We start from the raw sequence: 24,785 nt of genomic DNA, 5'->3' as shown, positions 1-24,785 counted from the left end.
TTGTATGGTATTCTGTTATATGGATGTACCTTGGTTTTTTAACCAGTACTCCGTTGATAGATAATTTAAGTTTTCCAGTTTTCTCTATTACACTTACTTTGAAAATGAATACCTTTGTTTATACATTACTGCATACTTGGACTAACATTACTTTGGAGCAAATTACTTAATCTCTTTGTGGTTGATATCTACAGAATTATTGAGAGAATTATCAAACTAATTTACTTATCTTTTTTATCTTTTTAATATATATATATATATTTTGGGGGACGGAGAGACACAGGGAGATAGGGAACAGAAGCAGGGATGGGGTGGGAGAGGGAGAAGCAGGCTTCTGGATGAGCAGGGAGCTTGATGCAGGGCTTGATCCCAGGACTCTGGGATCATGACCTGAGCCAAAGGCAGATGCTTAATGACTAAGCCATCTAGGTGCCCCTAATTTACTTATTTAATTAAAAATTTCTTGCATAGAGCTTGGCTAAAGAGATGTTCTCTTAAACTACTATAATGTTATGTTCATTAACAAATTAAAATAATTATGTGATAAATCCTTTCTTCAGTTTTCACTATATGAATCAAATTATAGAAAGCATGCTGGTTGCAGATAGGTTCTTATATTTAATTGTTCAGTTTGCTTTTTATTTTATATGTTTTTATTATTTTAAAACATATTTAATTTATTTATTTGTCAGAGAAAGAGCCAGCAATCACAAGCAAAGAAAGCAGCACAGGGGAAGTGGCAGGCAGAGGGAGAAGCAGGCTCTCTGCTCAGCAATGGAGAGAGCAAGGAGCCCCATGCGGGACTCTATCCCAGAACCCTGGGATCATGACCTGAGCGCTGAAGGCAGGTGCTAGACAACTGAGCCACCCAGGTATCCCCTGTTCAATTTACTTTTTATTTTATTTCATAAAAAAAAAAAAAAAAGATTTATTTATTTATTTATTTATTTGACAGAGAAAGAGATTACAAGTAGGCAGAGAGGCAGGCAGAGGGAGAGGGGGAAGCAGGCTCCCTGCTGAGCAGAGCTTGATGGGGGCTCAATGTAGGGCTTGATGTAGGGCTTGATCCCAGGACCCTGATCATGACCTGAGCCAAAGGCAGAGGCTTAACCCACTGAGCCACCCAGGCGCCCCTGTTTGCTTTTTAAAAATGATAGTAAAGTAACAAATTTGGGTGTCTGGGTGGCTCAGTGGGTTAAGCACCTGCCTTTGGCTCAGCTCATGATCCCAGGGTCCTGGGATTGAATCCTGTGTTGGGGCTCCCTGCTCAGTGGGGAGTCTGCTGCTCCTTCTCCCCGACTCATGCTCTCTCAAATAAATAAATAAAATCTTTAAAAGAAAATGTAAAGTAACACAGTCTCTTACGAAGTATAAAGAATAAAATAAAGATCCTCTATTATCCTGCCCCTAGAAATAAGCATGGTTAACATTTTCATTAACTATTCAATTAGATCTTTGTCCTTTGATTCATACTTTATTTAACCAAAAATAGTACATTAGGTATTTTTATAACGTTTTATTTTTTATTGGTATGCTGTGAAACTTATTTCATATGCTTTTTTTTTTTTAAGATCTTATTTATCTGTCAGATAGAGAGCACAAGCAGGGGGAGAAACCCACAGAGGGAGAAGCAGGCTCCCCAAGGAGCAAGGACCTTGATGAGGGACTCCATTCCAGGAACCTGAAACCACGACCAGAGCTGAAGGCAAACACTCAACCAACTCAGTCACCCAGGCTTCCCACAATTTTCTTTTAACAGTAAGTACATCATGATATTTATTTATTTATTTTTTAAAGATTTTATTCACTTATTTGACAGAGACCACAAGCAGGCAGAGAGGCAGGCAGAGAGAGAGAGAGGGAAGCAGGCTCCCTGCCGAGCAGAGAGCCCGATGCGGGACTCCATCCCAGGACCCCGAGACCACGACCCGAGCTGAAGGCAGCGGCCCAACCCACTGAGCCACCCAGGTGCCCATCATCATGATATTTATTAATTTATACATAATCTCTACTTTCAACATGGGGCTTGAGCTAGTGGCCCTGAGATCCAGTCACATGCTCTACCAACTGAGTAGTTCAGGTAGCCCTATGTCATTTTTTTTTTTTTAAGATTTTATTTATATAATAGAGAGATACATAGCGAGAGAAGGAACACAAGCAGGGGGAGTGGGAGAGGGAGAAGCAGGCTTTCCACTGAGCAGGAAGCCCCATATGGGGCTTGATCCCAAAACCCTGGGATCATGCCCTGAGCCAAAGGCAGACACTTAATGACGGAGCCACCTGAGCACCCCATACATCATCATTTTTAATGGCTTTGTATTTACATATGGATGTGCTGTACCATAATTTATTTACTCAGTCTCTTCATTTATATGAATTCAGGTTGTTAATTCTTTTTGGCAGTTATAAGCAATATATCAATGAATGTCTTTAAAATTGTTGGATACCTTTTCCACTATTTTATTAAAATTAATTCTAAGATGTAGAATAGATAGGCAAAGGGTATCTTTTTTTAAAATATTTTGTCAGAGAGAGAGAGAGAGAGAGAAAGAAAGAGAGAGAACAGGCAGGAAGAGCGGCAGGCAGAGGCAGAGGGAGAAGCAGGCTCCCTGTGGAGCAAGGAGCTGGATCCGGGACTGGAGTCCAGGATGCTGGGACCAGGACCCCAGCCAAAGGCAGCTGCCCAACCGACTGAGCCACCCAGGCGTCCCAGGCAAAGGGTGTCTTAAAAAACTTTTCTTTTAATGAAAGCCAAACTATCTTCCAGAAACGCTTCATGGATTTTGAGTCTTGATATGGTTATGCAAACACTTATTCCTTCTACCCTCATCTAGGTTCTTTTAAAATCTTTGCCAGTCTAATATGGGAAAGGTCGTGTCTCATCATTAGTTTTATTTTCATTAAAAAAAAATTTTCTATTGAGGTATAACATCTTTTCATATAATTTCTGACATACACATGACTAGCTTCTTTTTTCTTTCTTTCTTTTTTTTTGTCCTCTGACTTTCTAAGACATAGTATGGTTATATTTCTTTCATGATTTGTAAGAGCTCTTGATATATTTATTATGTAAATCGAACATTATTAGATATTAAGAGTAGTAACTGAGTACGTATAATTAAATATTAAGCAGTTTGTCGTAAATGTTACAATTATTTCTCCATTTTGTTACTTTTTGAGTTGTCTTGTGGAATTGGAAAGGCACAATTTGCGTGCATATTACCAATTTTTTGTTTCTTGAACGCACATCATGCTTAGAAATAGAGGAGAAGCAGGTCCTGTCCCAACACATAAATTATTTATACTGAAGCACTGTGGTGTGGTGGAATAAATGTGGACTAAGACCCTAGCACATTTGAGATGGACAGTCAAGCCTCTCTGTCGCGCAACCTTACGTACATTACTTAACCTGAACCAGTTTCCTCGTCTGCAAAATGCGACAAAAAGCACCCACTTCCTCGGTTGGTATAAAGACAAAATGTCTAGCACAGACAAGGCATCCAGCTTGTGTTAATGCTCTTTTCTTTGCTCTCCGCGAGGTATTAATTGCCAGAAATGTCTCTTTGATGCGGACTAAACTAAAAAAAAGTTGGGAGGTATAATTTTTGTTTACATTCAAACATGTAAACATGAATGTTTACATTCAAACATTCTATCAGGGAGCTTTTAGAACCAGTCCATTAAACTACAAACCCCATAATGCTTATAAAAGGACCATAAAGTTTCTGGTATGAAGCCTTTGTGGCTTGGGGGAGTGCGGAGAGCCACGGACTTCTTATTTACTGGATTTTCTCTCGTTGAGACGCCTCCTTCCACTTCCCCCTACGCACATGTGGTTACTTCTCTTCCTCTTAGAAAGCCAACTTCACAGGTTTCAAAGTGAACCTTTAGTTACAAAGCGAAAAACGATCGCAATTAGAGAACTGTGCATACCATGAAATCCATTAAAAAAAAACAAACAAATCACCAAAACTGTGTGGAGTGCGTGGGCCAGAGACACCGTTGAAATAATTCCCACCTCCTGTAGACTTAGACTTAGCAGGAAGAAAGACGATTGGCACGATCACATCTAGGAGCCATTTTTACCCTTTGAGAATCCGGGCTTAGTTGCCAGCGAGTTAGTCTCCCTGCTACCCGCCTCGCGTGGAATTATTTACTTCCGACACGCTCGTATTTGCATACGATGTGAATCGAATGCTTCTCGGCGCCCAGTTCGCCGCGCGCCGGCCCCGCCAGCGCTCCCGCCGTGTAGGGAAGTGTACTGGCGAGCATGTGATCTCCCTTCCGCCCAGGCCCCGAGCGCGGTACCCAGTGAGTAGCGCGCGCCGCGGCGACTCCGAGCGTCCAGGCAGGGAAGACGCCGCGCGGCGCGCGCTACTCCGGCTGGCGCGGCTGCCTCCCGGCTCAGCCTTCCTCTCTCACCCTCCCAGAGGCCCCACCATCCCTGGCTCCTGGGCGGCCCCGGGCGGGGGAGGGGTAGGAGGAGGGGCTCCTCAGGGAGCGGCGGGGAATTCCCCCTTCCACCGAACGTTCCCGATTGTTCACCGTCCTCACGTCAGCAGCAGGGGGTAATCCCCGACTCCAGCTGCTCCTGACGTCACTGCACGGAGCCACCGCCCCCCACGCGCCCCTACCTCCGGGGCTTCCTCGACGCTCCGCCCCTAGACGTAGCCACGCCCTATTCCCTTCCCCCCAGCCGCCCGACGTAGAGGGCGGAGCTTTTTCGGCCGGGGCGTGAGCGGTTGCTTGGGCCAGAAGGTTCTCTGGTGGAGGCGCTCCTCCTGCTGCCCCGCCCAGTAGGTTCGTTCGCACCGCTTCTTCCACACCCTTTCTCCCTCCTCCTTCTCCTCGCCCCGCCTTTCCCCTCCCTTCTCCTCAACCCCTCTAGTTCCTTCCCCGCCTCGCCACCTTCCACGATCTCGCGAGACTTGACCCAGAACATTGCGGATCGGGTCGGCGCCATTTTGGGACTGAGACTGGTTGTGGGGGAGGGAAAAGCGGCAAAAGGGGATTATTCAAAGTACCGAAAACCTCCTCCCGGGATCGAGCGCAGCGGCACCCCCAGGCCAGGGGCACCTCTGGTGTGGCAGAAGGTAACACCGTTCTCTCTGCTCCGCGCTGGAGTCTGCGGGAAAAAGGGGGTGCCCCTGTCGGTGTTGGGGTTTGAGGGGTCGGGAGCGGCGTTGGCGGCGCGAGGTGTGAGGCTGCCCGCGGACGCGGTGTGTGTGTGGGGGGGTGGGTGGCGGAGAGCAAGGAGAGAGACGGAAGGACGGCGCTGAGAGAGGCCCTTTTAGATATTTACTCGGCCGCGGTGGAGTGGGGGTGGCGGTTGTGGGGAGGGGGTAGATGGCTTAGGCTTGGTGGCTGGGGGATGTTTGGCGGAGGCTGAGAACGGATCCGACGCTTTCCGTGCTGGATCTTCCTTCCTCCGGCCTCTCGCACACGCCCGCCTCCTTTGGTACTACTGCTCCTCTTAGAGGGCCGAGGGAGTCGAGGCCGAGTTGTGGCCTTGGCTTGTTTCTTCAGTAGCGCGCCCGCTCTTCCTTTCCCGGGTCCGTGGTCCTTGCTGTGTATTGAGTCTAATGCTACAATGTACTCCGGAGTCCTGTGGGGCCTGAAGGGACCTATTCTGGTTTTGGAGAGAACCACTCTAAATGGGATTTACGAGCACGTTTTGGTACCTTCCACCCCCTCGGTGTTGGGAGAAACCTGTTTTCTTAATTCAAGGAAATGGGGACCGACACCTTTATCCCTTAGAAGCCGGGAAGTCTCCCCCTCAGGCAAGTTTAAGGAATGTTCTTGCCCCATTTCTCACCTCCCTACTTTCTGCCCTTCGTGGGGAAAATACGTCTTTTCATTTAGACATTTCTAATTTGGAGAGAGCGTCTTTCTCTTTATATCCCCTTTTTCCCCCAAGTTCTATTTACTGATGCTCCATGGCACCAAACCGGCCTGTTCTTTTCTTTGGGCCCCGTGAACTGAAAATAGAGAAAATCTTTTTTAAGGTTGTGGGGCAGTTTCATAGTTAATTTTTACGCGAAAAGTGTAGGAAGTTTATGTAATTCCCCCGTATTATATGCGCACCCCGTTCCCTATTGAAATCACTCCTTCTCCGTAACATCTCCCACCTTTTCCTCTTTTATTCTGAAGTCTTTTTTCATCCAGTAGGCTGTTTTGGGGCGCTTGCCAGGGCTGAGCCTTTTTTCAGACCCCAGTAGAATTTCGTAGAAGTGAGTTTCTCTCCAGAAGTTGACTCTTCAAGATGGGGGTTAATTTTTAAGCTCAAAGTTAAAATTCAGTGTGTAATTTAAGTTTTTTTTTTTTTTTTTATAACTTTTACAGGTGATTGAATTACTCCTATATGAAGATCATCTTCTAGATTTTGTGTAAAAGGCCCCGGATATTTGAAGTGGCCATTTTGGGATTACAATGTTTTTGGATAATTTTGCCCCAGAAGTTTATTAAAAGTGGCAAGAATCATCTCTGAAGTGAATTTATAGTAGTTGAACAATTCTACAAGCTGCATAAAGAGACCCAGGCATTTTCTTCAGTATTTTGGTTCAAACGGATTCTATAACTGGTTAAATTATTTCAGCTGGTGGTATTTTTGCCTCTTCCCCCTACCCCCATCCCTCTCCTTTAGTTGTTTTTCAGCCAAAACTGTAAGATATGTTTGATTTGTGTACTGAATAGTTTCGGCAGTTTCAGATTACTGTTTAAATATTGCTGAAGTTTCTTGGCAGTTTATTTTTACCTTTATTAAAAATTTTAGGAATTTTTGACCTCAGCCCTTTTCGTGTCACAATGGGACAGCTTTTCTAAATGAAGACATTGAAAGAATACAGAGTTTTTTCCGTTTTATCTTTTATTTACGTGGAAATTTAAGATGTTGCAGTTTTCCAGCAGCATGGTAGTATTGAGATAGCTATGTGTCTCTATATGCTGATGTTTAGGAATGCTCTTCAGATGTGAAATTTTCTTTTTGTTTTTGCTTTTTTGCTCATAAATTGGATATTTCATCTGGAGTGGATAAGTACAACAGTGACCAGTACATGGAATAAGAAAGAAGACTTTAAAATCTTAAATCCAAGGAACTTGGCTAATTCTGGAGATAGCCATATGAAAACTTTAAAACAGAAGTATGGGTAGCTGACTTGAAGTAACTCTATGTCAAATAGTCATAGGTTAAGTATCTTCAAAGAACTTGGATATTATTTCAGAGGATACAAAATAAAAAAACAAACTGGAAAACATAAAGATTACAGAGAAAAACCCAACACCTTCCTGTGCAGTCCTGTTGGAATTTGTAAGTATTATATGGTGAGCAAATCATACATTCATTTGTAACTGTAATGAGAGTCAAGTTTATTCTGTTTGGAAGCCGTTCAGTTTCTTGGAATAATACTGTTTGGCTTCAATTTCCTGGACAGTCTGAAGACTACCATTAAGTAAATTGAAATGCAGAAAGAGTTAAAATTTAAGAATATTTCAGATCACACAGTACTTTTTTTTACGTTTTTTGTGGTTATGAAGTGAAAATCCTTGTGAGTATTCATCTTAATTTTTATGGATTCATAGATTGGTAAAAAGGTTAGGAAAAAACAAATATTTCATGTGTCTTGTTAGTTTACATTTTAAATATGAGTTGAGGCTGCTTTCTAAAAAATGAGTTCAGAGTTGCTGTTTAGTTTGGTAGTTTAAATTATAATGTATGACTTGGTTTTTAAGCCTGATTTTCATAATAATTCATAATTCTTTTAAATAACTTGATATATTTTCTTTTTGGAATGTTACGCTGATCAAGTTTATAAACAAAACTTTTTTAAAAAGTTGGAAGTATTTCTGTAGTAGATCCTTTGAAAAGCAAGGATTATGTTTTAATAATACTTAAAATTTTCAGTATTGAATAGTAGTGTTTTTAGGTACCCTTAGTTGTTATATAGTTTTTCAGTGATTCCTAGGCATACGAATGTTTGTTACTAAAAAAAACAGTAAAATTTATTTTTTAGACACTGTTAGTGATATATCAGTGTAGCTAAAATTAGTTTATTTCACTTAATTATCTTTATTGGATAAACAGTTATAATTTTGAACATTTTACAAAGATGGCTTTATAACTTGTCAGTTGCTCTTTTTATTCCAAAACAACTTTTTTTCTATGCTATTGAATCCTATTATCTCACTTAGAGCAGAAGATTGTAGGTATTCTGTGTTTATTTTCTATCTAAAATTGAGATTAGAATTAAGTAATTCCCTCTGTTAAAATAGACTGGGTTATTTGTGTTTTGTCTGTCAGAGCTGTGTGTAGTACTTCCCATCGAGCGTCCACCTTGATTTATATAAAAAAAAGGCGAGACCGTTCTCCACCTTTTCGCTTCAGAGACACTATTATTTGCGTTTCTGAATTTAATGGCTTCAGGTTACTTGTCTAGGAATTTGCCTCTTAAATGTGGTGAAAAAGTTGAAGTGGAAATAAATGGTCTTTTTTCATAGAAAAGAACGTTATTTATGATTATTTTCCTTTAAATTAATTAATTTCCTGCTGATGTTACCCAGAGCCATGATACCAGGATCAAGATAATTCCAGAGACAGGGTTTTTAAGAATTAACGTTAATCTTTGAATTGTCTAACAGTGAACTTTGCTTATAGCAATTGTTCATGGACAGATTTACTTACTTGAATGTTTTGATAAATCCTATATTCTTGGCATCAAAATAGATAGCAATAGTAATTGGAACAGTTACTAGGCTGTTTCTCCCCAACCTCTCCTGCACCTTTTTTCCTCATATCTACCCTACTCTTTTTTTTTAAATCTCCTGTGCCTAGACTGTAGGTCTAAACATAATAATTATGGTAATTAACATTTAAGATGATTGTGTCATGTATTTTACTGTGAACTTTACATAGTATACTTTAGCTCTTAGAATAATTCTGTGAAGAAAGTGCTATTATAGTTACGGTTGTGCAGGTGAGAGAATTAAGATTTTGGGAGATTGAATCTGGGAGAAAGTAATTTGGTTAGGACCAAGTTTAGGTAGAAGTCTTGACCAAATCTCCAACTCTTGACTGGAGGGCTCCATATTTTTAATTACTGTGCTATATTGCTTTCTTGTGAATTGTACTTCGTTAACTCCTATTTGGGTGTTATCTCTGATATTTTTGTTTTTTCTTCTATATACTGCTTCTTATTGGTTCATATTGATTACTAATGGAACTTGAAGTTAAGCTAAATCCTCTTTGCACAGGTATGAAGCTGAGTGCCTGTTAGCTTTTACTTTTTCTCTGACAAGAGTCCATAGATTTTTGTGCTTAAAGTTCCTGACATTTGAGAATGGAGGAAGGGAGGAATAGTAAGGCAATAACAGGAGTGAACAGAAGAAGAAAGAAAAATGAAATTTAGAGAGTTACAGAGGGAATAAGTATGGGAACTTTTAGTCTGAGAGTAAAGTTAGCAAGTGAGGATATAGCTGAAACCCAGGCCAGATTGTCTTTGACATAACCACCTTTTGTCTATATAATTTTTGATAAAAATTTTTAGATAACAGTTTAGATCCAGGTAAGGGTAGCAATGTAGAAAAAGGGAAATGGCTGGGAGTCCGAAGGGAGACTTTGGGTTTAGTGTTTGGAAGATCTAGAAAGGGGCCTGTATGACCTTGTGTATTTACCTAATCTCTTTGGTCTTGGGTTTTCCAGAAAGCTGATGGAAATAATTTATATGAAGGCTTTTGGTTAATTGTGAAGTGTAATATAGGTGTAATGTTTTATTTTGATTTCCAGTATTTTGAGATTCTGATATATACATGTCAGGTCAGTATTTGTTATAGTCTGAAGTTGTTTCTTCCATTCATGCCCTGTCCTTCCCCACTTCCAGTTTCATTTATTATCCTAGCTTGGTCCTAGATCAGGAAAGTACCGAACTAACTCATCTCTTTGCCTTTTAGCGCCATTCTCTTTTTTTTTCTGTGTAGTCTCTCACGTGGCCAGAGAAATCTATCTAAAGTATAGCTCTTGGGTTTCAATACTTAAGCAGCGCTTACTTAGGTTGGTGGATTTAGCGTATTTAGGGAGAGAGAGTTGGAAAGAAATGTATTCTCTGTCCCCTTTCCCCCCTTTTTAAATGTTTTATATGTCAGGGTTTCCTGACGTCAGTTTTCTTGGGCTGCATAGGTGGGTGTGGGAGACTGGTTTGAAAATTCTCTAAAATCCATCATTTTGGGGGTGCTTATATACTTTTCTGGGGAGCAGGTCCATTACTTGGCACAGGAGCTTCATGAGAAACAAAATGCTAGAATTATTGATAAACCTTTTGTGGTTGGATGTTTTTCAGTTTTACCTGCTTGCTTTTCCCCTTTTTTGTTAGCTACCACACCCACAAGAATATAGTTACAGGCTTTTGCTTTATATCCTTTCAAGTAATTGCTAGTTTTTGCATCTTTTTATACAAGGTATCCCACTCATTTTCTTGTTCTTGAGTCATCTTTCAGTTCAGAGCTTGGTGTGTACGATGTTTTGGTGTTTAATTTTGTGCCCTTTAATTCAGTTTACGATTATATTTTTTGAAACCTTTTTTAAAGGTTTTTTCCGTACTTATTTTTAGCAAGAACAAGTTTTCAGATGGTTAAATATGCCATGTTTCCTTTGAAACTCAGAACTTGCAAATAGACTTTAAGAATTTCTTAAACCGAGGGATGCCTGGACTGCTCAGTCTGTAAAAGTGTCCGACTCTTGATCACACGTCAGGGTTTTGTTTTTTTTTTTTTTAAAGATTTTATTTATTTATTTGACAGAGAGAGATCACAAGTAGGCAGAGAGGCAGGCAGAAAGAGAGAGGAGGAAGCAGGCTCTCCACTGATCAGAGAGCCGGATGCGGGGCTTGATCCCAGGACCCTGAGATCATGACCTGAGCCGAAGGCAGTGGCTTAATCCACTGAGCCACCCAGGCGCCCCAGGTTTTTTTTTTTGTTGTTGTTGTTGTTTTTTAAGGCGGGAGCGAGACAGTGAGAAGAGGCGAGGGGGGCAGAGAGACACTTTTTTTTCTTTTAAAAGATTTTATTTATTTGACAGAGAGTGAGAGAGCGAGAGCCAGAGCACACAAGCATGGAGTGGAAGAGGGAGAGGGAGAAGCAGGCTCTCTGCTGAGTAGGGAGCCAGCTGCGGTGCCAGATACCAGGACCCTGGGATCTTGACTTGAGCCGAAGGCAATTGTTAACCAACTGAGCCACTCAGGTGTCCCAAAGGGAGAGAGAGAGACTTTATTTAATTTATTTATTTATATATTTTTTAAAGATTTAAAAAATTTATTTGACAGAGATCACAAGTAGGCAGAGAGGCAAGCAGAAGGGGGGTGGGAAGCAGGCTCCCCGCTGAGCAGAGAGCCGATGGATCTCAGGACGCTGGGATCATGACCTGAGCCAAAGGCAGAGGCTTTAACCCACTGAGCCACCCAGGCACTCCTCGAAGAGACTTTAAAGCAGGCTCCTTGCTGGGCTCCAGCTCGGGCTCTCCTGAGATTACAATCTGAGCCAAAATGAAGAGTCTGATGCTTAGCTGAATGAGCCACTCAGGCACTCCTTGGCTCAGGTCTTGATCTTAGGGTGTTGAGTTCAAGGCCCTGTGTTGGGCTCCACATGGAGCCTTCTTAAAAAATTCTTAAACTGAGAGATGCCTGGGTGGCTCAGTTGGTTAAGCAGCTGCCTTGGGCTCAGGTCATGATCCCAGCGTCCTTGTTCGGCTGGGAGCCTGCTTCTCCCTCTGCCTCTGCTGCCACTCTGTCTGCCTGTGCTCGCTTGCGTGCGCCCTCTTTCTCCCTCTCTCTCTCTCTGGCAAATAAATAAAATAAAATCTTTAAAAAAAATTCTTAAACTGAAAAATTGTCTTTACAAATGCATACTAAAGAAATTAGTTTGCTTTTCAATGAGTATAAATACTCTCAGTGAGTTTAAAAAAAGTAGTAGTATCATCTCGTGTGATATCTGTGGGTCAGAAGTTTGGCAGCAGTTTACGGGAGTGGTTTTGGCTCCCTCTAGGTCTTCCTAAAGTCTCTGATATGGTTATCAGACCTACTGATATTTGAAGGCTTGATTGGGGCTGGAGGGTCTTTTTCCAAGATAGTGTACTACTCATTGGCCTGGAAGCAGTTGATGCTGGCTGTATGGAGGACAACATTCCTTACCCGTGGTGGATCTCCTTTCAAATCTTTGGGTTTTTTTGTTTGTTTGTTTGTTTTAGTAATCTGTATGCTCATCTTGGGGCTCGAACACAAATCCCCAAGATCAAGAGTTGCATTCACTGAGCCAGCCAGGCGCCCCTCTTTGAGTTTCTTTAAAATGTGGCAGCTGCAGTTCCTAGAGCAAGTGATCTCAGAGATAGGTAGAAGCCAGTATATCTGTTACGACCTGTTCCAGAAGTCATTTCTGCCACATTCTTTTTGTTCCAAGCAAGTCATTAAGTCTAGCCCGAAACCAGGGGAGTGTAGTTAGGTTTCATCTTTTCTCAAAAGAATTTGTGGACATGTTCACAAAAAACCACAGTAGGAAATCTTTCCAACCAGTAGTTGTCCGCATAATTAGAATTAGGCAGTCTTGGGCACCTGGGTGGCTCAGTGGGTTAAGCTGCTGCCTTCGGCTCAGGTCATGATCTCAGGGTCCTGGGATTGAGTCCCGCATCAGGCTCTCTGCTCGGCAGGGAGCCTGCTTCCTCCTCTCTCTCTGCCTGCCTCTCTGCCTACTTGTGATGTCTCTCTGTCAAATAAATAAATAAAAGCTTAAAAAAAAAAAAAAGAATTAGCCAGTCTTCACTCTACAGTTAGTAGGTTGGGCTGTTACAACTTTAGAGAAGAAAGCATATTCTAAATTTATATACATTCAGATTTAAATCTTTGTACATTTATAGTCACAGTCTGAGCTTTGGAGATAAGGTTTGTTTCCACTTGGTACTAATCTTCCAATCATTGTAATGGGGGAAATTTATCATGGCGGGAGAAAACCCATAAAATTGACCATTTTAGCGATTTTTGAGTGTATATTTAAGTGGTGTTGAGTACATTCACATTGTTGTGCATTCATGACTACCTTTCAGTTCCAGAACTTTTCATCTTCCCAAATTGAAACTCTGTTTACCCATTAACCATTAACTTTACATATCCGGCCTCCCTCGCCCCTGGCAGTCACTATTCTACTTTGTATTTTTATGAATTTCTGATGTAGGTACTTAGTATAAGTGGAATTGTGCCATATTAGTTTTGTAACTGGTTTATTTCAGCTTGCATAGTGTCTTCGAGGTTCATCCATGTTGTAGTATGTGGTAGAATCAGTTTCCTTCCTTCTTAAGACAAAAGAATAATCCATGGTATGTATGTATCACATTTTGTTTATCCATTTATCTGTAAACTGACATTTTGGTTATATCTACCTTTCTGAATTGATGACTAATGCTGCTGTGAACATGGGTGTACAAATACTTGTTTGGATTCCTGCCTTTTTTTTTTTTTTAATTCCTGCTTTTAGTTCTTTTGGGTATATACCAGAAGTGGAATTGCTGGTTCATATGGTAATTCTATTTTTAATTCCTTGAGGAACCACCATACTGTTTTCTATCAAGGCTGCACTGTTTTTTATTCCTACCAGCAGGGCACATGGGTTCCATTTTCTCCGTATTCTTTTTGACATTTGTTGTTCTCGATGTTCTCATAACCTAGTGGTTATGAAGTAGTATCTCATTGTGGGTTTGATTTGCGTTTCTCTAATGATTATTGATGTCTTATTTATTGGCCAGTTTTTCTCTTTGAAGAAAGGTGTATTTAAGGTCTTGAGCTGTTAATAAATTTGAGTTTCAGGAGTTCTTGATATATTCTGGAAATCAGCACCTGTCACGATGACTTGATTTTTGGTAACTGTTATTTATCAACGTTTTCCACATTGGCTGTTTAAGCTGGCTGTTTAAGCCCTTTAAGTGAATTAACTACTATTTTTTTGTAAGATTTTATCTATTTGACAGAGAGCACAAGTGAGGGGCAGGGGGAAGAAAGCAGACTCCTTGCTGAGCAGAGAGCACGATGAGGGGCTGGATCTCAGGACCCTGGAATCATGACTGAGCTGAAGGCAGAGGCTTTAACCCACTGAGCCACCCAGGTGCCCCTGAATTAACTACTTTAATCCTGATAGTTTGTGTGGGTGGGAATGTCTTACTGTTCTTATTTTACGAATGAGAAGAGGAAAACACAGAGATTTAAGTCACCTAGGTCACACAGTCAGTAAGTGGTATTTCGGAACCTACATATTCTGTATATCTAAAGCATAGACTTCCAACTATGATGGCTTGTAGTTAAAGTTTTTATTAGGAAAGTGTAGAGAAAGCATACTCTGTTTCAGGACTGAGAAGGTAACTTATTCTTAGCTAGCTACTAAATTTTTCTTTTCCTTAGTGAGATACAGTTGTGACTTTTCAAATAATACTTTTTATTTTTTTTTAAGATTTTATTTGTTTATCTGACAGAGATCACAGGTAGAGAGAGAGGGGGAAGCAGGCTCCCTGATGAGCAGAGAGCCCAATGCGGGACTCGATCCCAGGACTCTGGGATCATGACCTGAGCCGAAGGCAGCGGCCTAACCCACTGAGTGAGCCACCCAGGCGCCCCAAAATAATACATTGTTAATATGGGTTTATTCCCATTCAGGAATATCTTCTTTTTGGATCATTTAATAACTAATTTTCACAGTATTTTAGATTAGGAATTGCTTTTCCCAATTGCCATGTGAAATAAGTGCTATTTCCATTTAGTGATTTTAAGAAACTTGGAGATTAATTAATTTACCTAAGGTCATCAGTAAGTGACAGAGTTGGGATTTGAATTTTGTTATCTGTATTCTTTTTTTACAATTAATTTTTGTAGTGTTCTAAGTAGATCTTAACTCTGGTATAGCACTGTCCAATTGAACTTTGTGAAATGAGGGAAGCATTCTATGTTTTCATTGTTCAGTATGGTAATTGCTAGACTTAAGTCCTTATTTGAAATGTGGCTAGTGCAGATGAGGAAGTGAATTTTAAGTTAAATTTTAATGCAAATTTAAACAATAGCATGTGGCTACTAGCTATTAGGCTTGTATTAGTCAGCATAGTTCTGTAGACAGTGATAGAGAATCCAGTCAGATCCATAGAACTTTTATAACAAGTACTTTTAAAAGTCCCCTTTATTAACCTGACATAAAATTTTATGCACATAAGATCATATTAATATGCTTCTAAAGTGAAAAAGATACGATGGTTACAATAATGAATTTTAATATGTAGTAGCACAGATGTGACAGTTCTAGAATACTAATATTTCCAAAACATTCTCACAGATTTCCAACTCTCTGTTTGGCCTTCTTAAAAGAAACAAGTGACTGGTGTTCCTAAGTATTTCTGTCCTTTTAGGAAGAAAAGTCTGTCAGGTGGATTAATAGTATATTGGTTAGAGTATGTTTCATTTATCTTTCTAATACTAACTGCCATTTCAGTTGAATGGGCAGTTAGCCAACATTAAAGCTATCATATAATGTAGTGACCATATTTGGTACTTGTAGAAATGATCAAAAGAAAAGTAATTACCAGTTTTTCTCTACCACGGATTGAAGGTATTGGGCTCTCTGCTTGGTGGGGATCCTGCTTCCCTCTCCCTCTCTCTGCCTTCCTCTCCGCATACCTGTGATCTCTGTCAAAGAATATCTTTAAAAAAAAATTAACATTTTAGTAGTTGGTTTCTATGAAAGAATGTGTGCATATTCATTTTTTAATGGAATGCAAACCCATTTTTAAACTAGGTATATTGAGGTATAATTTACATACAGTAAATTCACTCTAAGTGTAGTTTGAAGGTTTTTAAGACATATCAGTTGTGTAATCCCACCACCTGAGAATGTGGAATGTTTACATCACCCAGAAAGTTACCCTGTTGTTCTTTACAGACTGTCCTCTTCCCTCACCCCTATTCTGTAGAAACCACTTTTGTTTTTCTTGTCTTTTGTGTTGCGAATTGTTTTCCAGAATTTCATATAGAGAGACCAAACACTGTATACTTTTGTTTCTGACTTCTTTCATGCATGTTATTGCATGTATTATAATCCATATTTTTAATGGCTAAGTGGTATTCTCTTGTGTGGATACACAATAAATGTTTATCCATTCTCTGGTTGCTAGACATTTGGATTGTTTCCAGTGTTTGACTATTGTGAATAGAGTTTGTGTGAACATTTGCATATTGGATTTGGTGAGGAGAACGGTTTTCCTTTCTCTTGGGAAAATTACCCAACAACGTGATTGCAGGGTCATATGAATTTTGTGTATTTGACTGCTAAAAACTTGCAGTGTCTGTTAACAGAGTGCTAAACCATTTGCATTTGCACAGCAGTATATGTTACATAGTTCTGCATTCTTGCCAGTATTTGATGTCTTTCAGTTTTATCTGTGGAGTGAGTATATGGTTTGAATTTGCATTGTGGGTATTTTTGTTTTGTTTTGTTTTTTAAAAGATTTTATTTATTTATTTGACAGAGCACAAGTAGGCAGAGAGGAGGGGGGAAGTGGGCTCCCTGCTGAGCAGAGAGCCGGATGTTGCGGGGCTGGATCTCAGGACCCTGGGATCATGACCTGAGCCGAAGGCAGAGGCTTTAACCCACTGAGCCACCGAGGCGCCCCTGCCTTGTGGTTTTAGTTTATTTCCCTAATGATGTGTTTTGGTGGTGTCCAGATCTTTTGCCCATTTAAAAACGAGGAGATTGGGGGGCCTGGGTGGCTCAGTGGGTTAAAGCCTCTGCCTTTGGCTCAGGTCATGATCCCAGGGTCCTGGGATTGAGCCCTGCATCGGGTGCTCTGCTCAGCAGGGAGCCTGCTTCTCTCTCTCTCTCTCTCTCTGCCTCTCTGCCTACTTGTGATCTCTGTCTGTCAAATAAATAAATAAAATCTTAAAAAAAAAGAGGAGATCGTCTTGTTGAATTGTAATAATTATTTATGTATTTTGGATACTTGTATATGAGATACGTGTTTTGCACATAATTTCTCTTAGTTTGTGTTTTGCTATCATTTTCTTTCTTAAGTCTTAAGATTTTATTTAAGAGAGAGCTTGCAGTAGCATGGGGGAAGGGCAGAGGGAGAGAGAGCAGCAAGACCCCGTGCTGAGCAGGAAGCCAGAATCTGGACTTGATTTGATGGGAATACTCTGGAATCAAGCTCTGAGCAGAAGGCCGCTTAACTGACTCAGATACCCAGGCCCCCCGCCATCATTTTCTTAAGAGTGTGTTTTGAAGAATAGGTGTTTTACAGTTTGAAGTAAAATTGTTTTTTTGTGTGTGTCCTAAAAAAATCTTTCCTTGACTCAAGGTCACAGAATTTTCTCCACCTTTCCAATAGAAATTTTGTAGTTTAGCTTATACTTTTGGGTCTGTGATGTGATTTGAATGATGATTTTTTTTTTTTTTTTTGGTGTGTGGTGTGAGCAAAGGTTTGAGGTTTTCTTTTTCTTTTTCTTTCTTTCTTTCTTTCTTTTTTTTTTTAATACATAGACAATGTCCCGTTGTCCCAGTTATTGTTGAGAAAGCTTTGTTACCCCTTCAGTCACTTCAAAATAACGTCTGTTGAAAATCAGTTGCCTGTATGTGTGAAACTATTGGTGTACTTACTGTCATTGCTGTATATTTTAAGTCTGTAGTTGATAAATATGGATGCTAGCATTTGACTTTTTCTGCTTTATTTTAAAATCCTGATGACCTCTTTCGTTTTAAAAAAAAATCTTTTATAGGAAATGTGGACTGAAATAAATTGTTTTTATGGGCCTGTGAAGTAAGACCTGTTGCAAAATAATGCCATCTTGAATTGATAGGGCAGTCTGTGTGGCTTCAGGTGTTAGGTAGTATCTAATTTATACTTGAACATACTTTGAAATAAATGACAGTATTTCTGTGTTGGAGGAGAGAAAGGAGGATGCAGACTATCAACTTAATTGACCTTTAAAACTTTGAATCACCAGAGGTTCTGGGATTTCTTGAGTGTTAGTCTGCTAGAGAAGATGTTCATTGCCTTAGTGGATGTTTTTATGCCTACTGTATGCCTGCTGTTTCATTTCTGCTGAGCATTTAGTAGCGAATGAGGCAAAAATGTAAGATTCCTGAACTCTACTTGGTTTGCTCTGTTCTGTGAATGCAGAGTAAAAAGAGTCTTTAAATTTGAATTGTGGTTTCATCCCTTCTAGTAAATAATAGCTATTTGATGATGGCCAGGGCAGCCTTTATAAGACTCTTATTTCCTGCCCTAATAAAACTGGTTCTTTTCTTGCTTCACAAGGTTATCAGTAGACTCAAGTTAAAATAACAAGTGCTGAATGCTTTGAAATTGTAAAATGATACAGACTTTATTTCGCAGTATTGTTACCTCTGCCCTCCATAGATAGTAGTGATTGAGGGCCGTTATGATCAGCCAGGAGGAATAAGACTGGAGTGAGAGCATAGATAAATGTAAATTGAAAGGATAGAACTAAACAAATCAGTTTTATATATTATTCTTAAAAAGATTTTATTTATTGGAGAGAGAGAGAGATTGTGTGTGTGTGTGTGTGTGAAGGGGGATGGGAAAGACAGAAGGAGAAGCAGAGAATGTGAGGACGTGGTGCTCTCAATCCCAGGACCCTGGGATCATGACCTGAGCCGAAGGCAGATAAATGCTTAACCAACTGAGCCACCAAGGCACCCCAAATCAGATATGTTTAGATTGCATTTTATAATATGTTTAAAATTGATGAAAACAATGCATTACATTTTTCTGAGGTAATATTTATGAAGCCTGGGAAACGGTACCATAGTTTATTATATGCAAATGATCTCAAATTTAAATCTGCAGTCCACATCTCTTTCCCATATTCTACTCTTGTAATTTAACAGCCTTCTTGGCCTCATTTTACAAATTTAATATATCCCAAAGTGCACTTTTTGAGTCTTTTAGCTCCATACTGTCTCCATTCTTTCCTTGTTCAGTAAATGGCAACACAGTTCATTTGTTTAAGCTGAAAAACTTGGAAATCACTTTTGATTTCTACTTTTCCTCTTGTCTAAACATTAAGCAAATCTATTTGATTTTTTTTAATTTTTTTTTAAAGATTTTATTTATTTATTTGACAGAGAGAGATCACAAGTAGGCAGAGAGGCAGGCAGAGAGAGAGGAGGAAGCAGACTCCCTGCTGAGCCGAGAGCCTGATGCAGGACTTGATCCCAGGACCCTGAGATCATGACCTGAGCCGAAGGCAGCGGCTTAACCCACTGAGCCACCCAGGCGCCCTCTATTTGATTTTTTATTCCACTGTCATTGTACTTGCTTAAGCCACCACCATCTTCTCTATTGCTGTAGCCTTATAACTTTGTTTCTCTGCCATTCTTGCACCCCTGTAGTTTATTATTCACAGAGCAGGGTGTTCCCACTGGACCTGAGAATAATATGCAGACTCTACCCTGTAAGAATTATTTGTTCCCTCCATTTCTTCTTAAGCCATTTGCCTTTTAGGGCCCTCTTCCTTCAACACACTGGCCATTTTCCTTCTTGTCTTAGGGCCTTTATGCTTGCTTATTCTTTGCCTTTTTGGCTTAGTTTTAGTTTATGTGTTAGATTCTAGGTGACTCTCTAACCATTCTGTGTAAAGTGGGCAACCCTTCTTCCTATACCCTTTGGTTTCTCTTAACGGATTATCCTATTTCTTTCTTTCAGTGCACAGTTTCTATCTGGCTTACTTTCACTCATACTTATCACATACTCTTCTGAGGGCAGGGGACCTTGTCTTATTTATTTGTTATATCCTTAGCACACTTACTTGCAGAGTAAAAGAATTAACATCTTAGATAATTTAGGTTGAATTATTTTTCCCCCAGAATTGAGTATGTGCAATTAGTATTTTTATTATAGAACTGCAGTTTAAGTGTTTGGGGACTAGGAGAAATTTGTTAGGGGATTATTTATAGCCTAGTTGATTCGTTGTCATATTATTTAGAAGCTGTTTTATCTGCCTAGACTTAAATAATTTGTTGTAGGAGCTTCTAGTCTGGTTGCTAGATTATAAAGACTGGTTTTGGATTTGCTGTAAGTATCCTGAAGGGACTGATAAGGGCATATTCATTATGACCTTGCCTTTAAAAATGTTCCCTAGAGGGGCGTCATTAGGCATCTGCCTTCAGCTCTGCTGGGGTCATGATCCCAGAGTTCTGGGTTGGAGCCCCAAATCTGGCAGCCTGCTCAGCAGAAAGCCTGCTTCTCCCTCTCCCACTGCCCCTGCTTGTGTTTCTTCTCTTTGCTGTGTCTCTCTTTGTCAAATACATAAATAAAATCTGGGAAAAAAAATTTCCCTAGGGGTGCCTGGCTGGCTCAGTCAGTAGGGAGTGTTGACTGTTGATTTTAGGGTTGTGAGATTGAGCCCCATGTTGGATGTGGAGATTATTTTAAAAAAAAAAAAATCTTAGGGGCGCCTGGGTGGCTCAGTGGGTTAAAGCCTCTGCCTTCAGCTTAGGTCATGATCTCAGGATCCTGGGATCGAGCCCTGCATAGGGCTCTCTGCTCAGCCTGCCTCTCTCTTTGCCTGCCTCTCTGCCTGCTTGTGGTCTCTGTCAGATAAATGAATAAAATCTTAAAAAAAAAAAATGCATAGTGAGATGTCTTAAGGACTTTCCATATGTAATTTAGTTGCCTTTGTTTTTCCCTCTAAGTCAACTGGTAGTTTTCAGACTTTTCATATGAATTACCCTTTTGTCTCTTCCATTAAAATGAGTTCTTATAGGGACATTGTGGAAATGGGAAAATGTGAGTGAAAACGTTTTCAACTTAGTCCTTTAAATTAGGACCTTCAAGGACAGTTTGATAAGAGGACAGAGTCTTTTGCTAACAGAGTTGGCTTAGGTTAGTAGAAAGCAAGTTATGATTGCAGTGGTAGCTCAAACTGTGTTTGGGAGAATGTGTTTCTTCTGTGTTTGAGAGATTAAGATGTGTATTTCGTGTAAGTTTTGTTATAGCTGTAGGTCAGGTCAGTGCCTAACATGTGAAACTAAAAATTAGACTTAGAATATAGAGAATTACCTAAATAGCTGTTATTAAGGCTAAAATGTTGTATAAGGTAAGGTATCTACCCTAACATATTCTCTGTTAGTTTATAGTAATTGTGTATGTGTTCTGTGGTTAAGAGCTTCACTTAACACTCTGACATTGGGAACTTTAAAATGTGTTTCACATCTGTATAAAAAACTTTTTTTTTTTAAAGATATTTAAAAAATTTGAGAGAGAGCACACGTGTGTGTATGCGCATGAGAGGTGGGTGGGGCAGAGTGAGAGGGAGAAGGCAGACTCCCCCACTGAGTTGGGGGCCTGATGCAGGGCTTGATCCCAAGACCTGAGAGAGCATGACCTGAACCAAAGTCAAACACTTAACCAACTGAACCACCCAGGTGCCCCTCTATAAAAACCTGGTGTTCTATTTTGTTTTGTTTTTTTGAAGAGATTATGCCAAAGCCCTAAACAAATTGCCTAGTTAATAGCATGTGTGTGTTTGTGTATGCATGTTTATGTATTCAGTATATATTTTAGGCTTTTGTCTTCATAATAAAAAAGATAAGGTACTTGAATTTCCAAATTTTTCATTTCAAATCAAGGATCCTGTCTCTGAACTGTTTCTGAAATGACTAGTTCATAATGTTAGGCACATTTTCTAAATTGATTTGTTGAAGCTTGTTTGCTGCCTTTTAGTCTTACTTCAGAAAAAGATTGGTAATGTTAGAGGATTCAAGAAATGATAAAGTTGAGTCAGAGTAAAGAGTATTTAAAATTACTTTGAATAAATGTACCCAGTGCAAATTACAAGAAGTACAAGGGTTTTTAGAAAATAGTCCCCCCCCTCATGCCTATTTCCCAGCTGTAGTTCGTAGCTGAAGAAATCATTCTTAAGTTTATGTATTTTTCTGGAGAGACTTTATATGTATATAAGCACATTTTATTCTTTTTAATATAAGTAGTAACATGAGGTCCACCTTGCTCTATAGTTTTTTTACTTAAGGACATATGTTGGAAGGTTGTTCCATATTTGTATATGTAAAGCTTCCCTATTTTTTATATTGGTGGTTTACTGTCTAATTAACCAGATCTCTTTCGCTGTGCTTTTTTTTCTTTCTTTCTTTCTTTTTTTTTTTTTTTGGACTGTTCGAAACAATACTAATATCCTTGTAAATGTGGGGTACATTTTCTTTTTTGTTTTTAAGAGATTTTATTTGCTTATTTTTGAGAGAGAGAAAGAGCGAGAGAGGCGCCAGCACAAGCAGAGAGAGAAGCAGGCTCCCTCTGAGTGGGGGAGGAGCCGGATGTGGGATTCTATTCCAGGACCCTGGGATCACGACTTGAGCCAAAGTCAGGCGCTTAACTGACTGAGCCACCTAGACCTCCCTGGGGTACATTCTTCTAAGTGGAATTTCTGAGTGTAATTTTGAGAGCTATGTTGAATTGCTCTCCATAGAGGTATACCAACTTAACAGTTTAGCATTAATGTGGTATCAGACTTTTTTCTTGGGCATTTTGCCTTTTTCTTTTGAATTAGAATGAAAATATTCATATGTAAGACCCTTTTCTGTCAACTCTTTATATGATTTTTTAAAGTGTTTTGTTCTCTTGATAGGTAGGAACATTTGATGTATGAAGGGAAGTCAATCCTTTGTATGTGCTGTTTGTGATAAGCATTTCCCTCATGCTGTTTTCTTTGACCTTGGTTGTGAATTTTGTCATGTAGAATGCTTTTTGTGTTCATGCTTACAATTGCGATATAAGTGTATTTTTATCATTTGTTTTGTGTGTCGACTTAGAAAGGCCTTCCTTCTCCCTTCTGTGATAATAAAATTTTTTCCCACATTTTCTCTTTCTTACAATTAACTTTTGTTAGTGATTTTCTGTTCCTTTCAGTCCTCAAATTCAGGATTTTTCCTGCTCTTTGTAAATAAGTCTAATGAGTTTCAGCATACTGTAACCAATTATGGAATTAATTTGATATTATCATAATTTAGTCTGCCGTATTTCACATTTTAGTAGTTTGAGGATGATCCTTACCATTAATTATGGCTTTTTTTTTTTTTTTTTTTTTAAAACCTGTAATTGCCACTTCTGGTACCAGGAAAAATGAGCTAATTGTTCTATTTTTTTCATTTTCTTCCTCCTTCTGTTCCTTCATAATGGTATACATTCTTGTGGAGGAGAATTAAAGTGCTGGCTTAGAGTAGCTGCTCCATAAATGTTTGTTGATGAATTCTGTCATTCAGCAAACAGATATATTAGAAATGTTTCTTTATGGGAAGGAGAATCTTCCTAAGTTTATAAAGTAAAATGAAACTTGAAGAAAAGTTACTTTGGTTACTTTCTGAAATATATTTGGGGCGGTGATGGGGTTTGGAGGTGGGAGTAGGGCAGAGCAGGAGAGTGAGGGGAGTTCAGTAATTTGTGTGCGAGCATATGAGAGATACTGATAGTGAACAGAAGAACGTGACTTGAGGCAGAAGGATCTAGAGTTCTTTCTGTCCAGGTCTTGGCATTACTGGCTGTGTAGCTTAGGGGTAAATTACTTATCTCTGGTGAATCTGCCCCTTTTCAGAGAACATGTTTAAGCTGACCCCAGTATATCTTTTGTTCTTTTTTTAAGTGTATCCGTTTACCTCTTTTGAACCCTTGTAACTTTGATATTTTTCTCTTGGTAAATACTTCAGGTAAATAATTTGCTTATCCCTCAACTTGCCTGATAATGGATTTGAGGGTTCACCTTTTTTCTTTTTCTTTTTAACAATTATTAACTCCCCTAGAATGTTCCTAGGGGGACTGCCCTCTTGAACCTTTTGAGAATCTTCACTGTTTAGCACTTTGCTTTGACCACATCGGCTATTGAGTAAATGTATTTATTTGAATTCAGTTTTATTCCAATTTATTCCAATTTGTTTGCAGTATAATTCCTTTTTCTTTAAAAAGATTATTTATTTATTTATTTATTTATTAGACATAGATCACAAGTAGGCAGAGAGGCAGGCAGAGAGAGAGGGAAGCAGGCTCCCTGCTGAGCAGAGAGCCTGATTCCGGACTTGATCCCAGGACCCTGAGATCATGACCTGAACTGAAAGCAGTGGCTCAATCCACTGAGTCACCCAGGCACCCTGCAGTATAATTCTTAATTAAAATGTACCGTTACCAACCCTTATAAGAAAAAGAGTCTCTCGTAAGCTGAGTTAGAAAAAATTCCAGGGATGACTTAACCTAGTTCAGTCTTATGAGGAAAGAGAAGCTCATTGAGTAAAAATTTGTTTATAGAGTAGGGTTTATATTTTTTGGTAGTGAATTTTATATGAAAATTAAGTCTGTTCATTTTAAGTTTCACAGCTCTTGAGTTATCTTGTGTATTTTACATTTTATCGTAGTAGTCTAGAAACTTGAGAATCAGAAGCATCTTTTTTCCGGTAATGCTTTTCTCTCTTTTTCTCTTTAAAATTCTTTTTGGAGGGTGAACATAGCAATTTTTATGTGTAACAGTTTAACTATCACAGTTCTCTCTCTTTTTTTTTTTTTTGATAAGCAAAGTATGAATGGACTTTGAACAATTTTAAGAGGTAAACTGATGGGGGCGCCTGTGTGACTCAGTTGTTTAAGCATCCCACTCTTGATTTTGGCTCAGGTCATGATCTTAGGTTCCTGGGATTGAGCCTCTTGTCAGGTTCTGGGCTCAGCTGGGAGTCTGCTTGTGATTCTCTCCCTCTGCCCCTCCCCC

At 39.6% G+C, this 24,785-nt stretch overlaps 1 protein-coding gene across 5 annotated transcripts in view; it reads left to right on the top strand.

Moving 5' to 3' along the window:
- The first annotated feature begins 4,782 nt into the window (after nucleotides 1-4,782).
- The window catches only part of GPBP1 (GC-rich promoter binding protein 1), a 76,555-nt gene continuing 56,552 nt past the window's right edge, over nucleotides 4,783-24,785 (top strand). Inside the window, exons 1-2 of one of the 5 annotated variants that reach the window (XM_004744626.3) lie at nucleotides 4,783-4,800; nucleotides 6,343-7,306. The gene's annotated coding sequence lies outside the window, so the exon portion shown is untranslated. Of the gene's footprint in view, nucleotides 4,801-4,877; nucleotides 5,094-6,342; nucleotides 7,307-24,785 lie in introns of those variants that run through there. The other 4 variants (XR_006605327.1, XR_006605328.1, XM_004744625.3 and 1 more) reach the window with 4 other exon arrangements.

This window comes from Mustela putorius, unplaced genomic scaffold (assembly GCF_011764305.1).
Source record: "Mustela putorius furo isolate JIRA1106 unplaced genomic scaffold, ASM1176430v1.1 tig00000145_pilon_pilon_pilon, whole genome shotgun sequence".
NCBI classification, from domain to species: Eukaryota; Metazoa; Chordata; class Mammalia; order Carnivora; family Mustelidae; genus Mustela; species Mustela putorius.
This window is presented reverse-complemented; position numbering and strand designations above follow the sequence as displayed.